The sequence below is a fragment of the Eurosta solidaginis genome, chromosome 1, assembly GCF_040869045.1.
Source record: "Eurosta solidaginis isolate ZX-2024a chromosome 1, ASM4086904v1, whole genome shotgun sequence".
Taxonomy (NCBI): Eukaryota; Metazoa; Arthropoda; class Insecta; order Diptera; family Tephritidae; genus Eurosta; species Eurosta solidaginis.
Window position 1 is genome coordinate 103,542,651 of NC_090319.1, and position 4,953 is coordinate 103,547,603.

Consider the following 4,953-nt stretch of genomic DNA (forward strand, 5'->3'; position numbering starts at 1 on the left):
ATAACACAGGCAATCAATCTTAGGCCAAGTCTAAAGACCCATGTCTATTTGGCGTCACATAGTGTAATTAAAAACAAAAAAATTCAGTCATTCCATTTCTTTTATACATTTCATGAAATTAAAGTTTAAACTTATATTGCTTGTTTAATATTTTGACAAATATTAATTATTTTATTATAAATACTTAAATATAAAATCTAAATATAACGAATTTTATATTTTATGATTGGCGTTTAAAAAGATAAGGATTTTAGCCTTTTCATCATCTAAGCGCATTCTTCTTTCGCTTAAAATAAGGCCGGCTTGAGAAAAAAGTCTTTCACAGGGAACCCATGATTCAATCACAAGAGGTTTGCTCGACAGACACATTTTTTGACAATTGCAGCCATTTTGCTCCCAAATCGAATTGACAACCGTTAACTGTGTTGTTTCTTTGCGAATTTTCGAAAAATATTAGTAGTAGAAATAGGAAGCAATCAGTTTACAAATACCCGATAAGTTCTTAACTGCATAATTCCTTAGAACATTTATTTTAATTTTATGATGAATTTATTAACTATGCCATGATCTATTAGTGTGGCTGAACATAGGTTTTATGAAAAGTACGGACACCAAGGTATCGTGCACTTTCGTAAACCTGTGAACATACGAAACCTAAACCAATTCAAAATTCATCGTTCAACGTCAAAACCTCGACTATTAAATCGATTCACGTAAAAATGTCATTAGTAAATAATGGAGATGCCATAACGAAATGTACTCATTGGGCATGTTAACTTATTCAGGTAAAAGTCTAGAACAGGACTGCTAATACGCGTCCAAAAATATCGAGATAGGTGACCTCGACAACAATAATCCTAAGGCGGAAAAGAAAAATTGTATCTCTGTCCCGAGATATGTGCAGTTGAAGTTGGCAATTTTCATGTGTTTGTTGTAATCTTTTTGTGCACTGAAAAAGATTTTGTGTACAAAGGGAATTTGCACGCATTTAATTTTGATCCGACCTCATTGGTGGACCGGCCAGGGTAATTTTTTATAAGCTCGGCTGAAGGCCGTCAACGAAACCCGGGGTAATTTTCGGTTTTTCGAAAATATCTTTTGAACGAGCTAGAATATTTAATTCCGCCCTCAAATTATTGTTATCGAGGTCAATACGTGTCTTTGACACTTCTCTCGATATTTTTGGGCGCGTATTAAAAGTCGACCTTCTGATCTATTAATTCCGTATGTTCGGAACATCCGTCTCCATTTAAGAGGAGAATCTGTTTATATTTGGAATATTATGTATATTCGGACCTCGTGAGGTAGTATCAAATGAACATATTCCGAATATTCTAAATTAACGGTTTGTCCGGAAAGCTTCCATGAATACTTAACGGAAAAGAGCTTTCCGAAATTTCAGAATAAAAAGGTGAATACTCACTGTGTAGCGGCAGGACCGCACAAAAGCTTAACTCTTCTGTCAAAGTCAAGGTAGGAATATAAAGTTCTAAGACAATTAGCCATTTTCTTTTACTTTTGTTTTTGTCAGTTCATTGCGGCTGCTGAGTAGCGTATCATCCCATGTGGGCTGCCTGTTCAAAATCATGCTATCCCAAAATATTTTTCAAAAATTTCACAATTCAGGATTTGTCACAAAACCGCCCTATATTAGAGTTAAATTGAAAAACGCTTCATCTCATAATGCTTTTCATTAACTCCCTCTTATAACAAAATGCATTGCACTTATGCTCATGTAGGGAGTTTTGGAAACAAATTTTGAGATAGTGCATTATTGAATAAAATTCTAACGTACGGCATTGTTCAAACAATTTCTGAAAGAATGATCAAACCAACATAACTTTATCAATTCACGAAATATTTCGTAGGAAATGAATTATTTTCCCAAAAAATTTTGGCATTTACACATTTATTATCACTACTATTATCTACCAAAGATACTTGTCTACTACAATTTCACTGAAGGGGATTGAATTATTCCCCGTTTCCCTTACTTCGTAAAAGCAACCCGTCCAGATTTTTCAAGTTGGGAGTGTCAAAGATCTGTCATCATTGAAGAACAAACCTCTAGTAATTGAATCATGCAGGGAACCGATGTTCCTAAACACCCCAACTTTTCGCGAGCTATAGGAGATAGATTGGGATACTTGTAATTGTTTTTCTGCCACCATAAAAAAGGATCAAATTTTCGTGCAATTACAGTTTCTTCTATATACCTCTGCACTTCGATAATTGCTTTTGAATGAGTTGTGCCTTGCGGTCTCTTTGATCTTTGCGTTGATTATTTTTGAGTTCGATCTTTCGCTTGTCTGTAAAAATTACCCAAACCACGTGGCTGCTTTTCTAGCCGACTTCACAATGCCGTCGTTCTAGTTGTTGCACAAGTTTGCTTTGTTCCGTTCGCTGTTTCGGAAAGTAAAGCACACAGATGAGCAATGATGAACGATATCTCCCTATCGATGATTGCATCGCTGCTATTAGTATTAGAATTTCATGCTGAAGGAAAATCGCCAATCGCTATAATCGCTATTGGCGATATTCTGCCAGAGGTGATTGTCATTCAAAAGAATCGAATGAAGGAAAATAGCCAATCACTGATATATTTGGATTGCAATAGCTATAGCTATTAGCGATTTGTCAATAGCGGCGATGCAATCACCAATAGCGAAATATCGAGCCATCACTAATGAGAACTATACACACACGAATATAGTTGGTAAGTTCTGGAAATGGAAGAGCCTAGAAGTATGCAGCGTAAACTATAAAAGCGGGGCAGGCGAGTAAGAAGTAATTCAGTTTGAGTTGAGCAATCAATGAGTTATTGATTAAGCACGCGATCTGGCGGCCAATAGTAGAGTTTAATTTGAGTTATCAATCAGTTTGGTTATTAAACCAGCGAGTAGCAAAGTATAAGTGTTATTGTGAAGTACATTAATAAAGGCCATTTTTCCATTATTCAATATTGGAGTTATTTATTCAACAGTTTAGTGGTTCGAACTGAGCAGAGGATTGCAAATAAGAGGATTTGCAAGCAAATTCGTTACAGTATGTTCATGAATAAGTACTGATTTATTTTAAAATTTCATGTATTTTGTAAAGTAAAAATTAAGTAATTTAGTAAGCTAATAAATATCGAAGATACATATATACATAATAAAGTTTAACGTTGGAAACTCGTCATGTCCGTATTTGAGGTGCAGATTTCTTTGAAGGATATGTACTTCATGTCTTGAGATGTAATCTTTTTTAATTAAAAAAAGCACGGGTGTGTTGAAAATTTCAAATTGAGTCGCTATGCCACAGAACTTTCGGGTTCAGCCCCATTGCATGGTTGTTTTGATCCAATTTTTCTTTTGGCTCCTCTGGGAACCGATTTTGCTTTCGGTTTAATTTTTGGATAGTAGTTCGGTTGTAGTACTGACTTCAATTACGGTTCCGGGTTTTCCTTCTGGCTAGGAGGCTTTTGTAGCAGTTTCGGCTTTAGGCTGGATCTGGTATCGGTACCTGCTATGGCAAAAGTTCGGCTTGGAATATTTCCGTTTTCAACTCCAGTATCGGTTATAATCCAGTTGTTTTCTTGTCAACATATGGATGATATAAATAATCCAAAAGTAAATCTATAGCATGTAAAATATAATTTTCTAGCAATATTTTCTCTTCGTAAACTGTTCGTGGCCCTGATAAGAGCCGCTTTTCGTAGATATAATTGTTTAGCAATTTTTTTCTCTTTGTAAACTAATGGTGGCCCTGAAACTAGGGGAGCTTACGGCGTCTGGGTTTCACAGCTTATTCGTGGTACATCATGCATATCCATTTGTGTGCTGTAGCTGTTCCGTGCCAAGTATATTGGCCTTTCGCTCCAACGGTGTCACTTAAAAAAAAGCGAACATGTAGAAGGGACTTTATTATTTATCCTTCGTCCTTCCTTCACGTTGTAGCGGAGAAAGTATTGTCCGATATTTTGGTAGACAACTGTAGGAATGACCGTTGGAGACGATGAGACAACTTCCGTTTTTTACAAACTCTTGAGTAGCACTGCTAAATCATACATAAAATTCTATTACATTTTTTATCTTACAACATTCGGGAAACTGAATATTTACATCAAAGACGGTAAATATAGCGATGGAGTGGAGTTGGGCATCAAATTTACTCTCTGAGCTCCCACAATAAGGTCACAGGCCTAAAAATGGAGCGAACAAATTAAGCCATTTTAGGGAAGCTAACGCCGCAAACTTTTTCCCGATATTTCCTCTTCCTTGGTCTTGCGGGGTAATTCTTTACTTTAGCTCACAACTGCAAAAACTCGTGCAAGAATATCAGGAGAGGTGTAAAAAACTGCGTTTTGGACTCAGGACGACGAATCCGAAAGCGAAAATTAAAAATTTTATTTCTGTCAAAAAATATTCCCAAAAAACTGAAAAATGGCACCGGAGAGCGGCGGTGGAATCCATAGTATTTTTGCGCAGATCACCTTTCTGCATTGGCAGCCTTCGGCCGCGCTTATAAAAAATTACCATGAGAGACCAAATCTATATCCGCACAAAACACTTTTACCCACAGTTTTTTTTTGTGGGTACACTACACCATCAAAATTACAACAGCCACATGAAAATTGTCAACTTTGTAAATATATCTGGAAAGAAATAAAAATTTCAATTTCCGTTTTCGGATTCATGGTCCTGGGTCCAAAGCGCGTCTTTTGACACCGCTCCCGATATTTTTGGACGAGTTTTGGTAGTTGTGAGCTAAAGTAAAGAATTACCTAATAAATTTTCACATAAAAAGTAAATAGACAAAAAATTGCCGCCTTTCAGTGAGTTTTACAGCTCCGGCTCACGGGAATGCTCTGGATCATTGAGAGACTTGAGAAGCAGATGTCGTAAAATTTTCGCACACGTGAAATGTGATAGGCAGATGTCGCCGCTGTTTTTCATTTAACTCATACGGCGA

The 4,953-nt window shown here is 36.5% G+C and overlaps 1 long non-coding RNA gene across 1 annotated transcript; it reads right to left on the reverse strand.

The window, feature by feature from the left end:
- Window positions 1-3,045: 3,045 nt before the first annotated feature.
- LOC137237082 (uncharacterized) lies at window positions 3,046-4,731 on the reverse strand. Its single transcript, XR_010948803.1, has 2 exons — window positions 4,104-4,731; window positions 3,046-4,035 (listed from the first exon to the last, which is right to left on the reverse strand). It is a non-coding gene; the product is annotated as an uncharacterized lncRNA (long non-coding RNA).
- Between the last annotated feature and the right edge of the window lie 222 nt (window positions 4,732-4,953).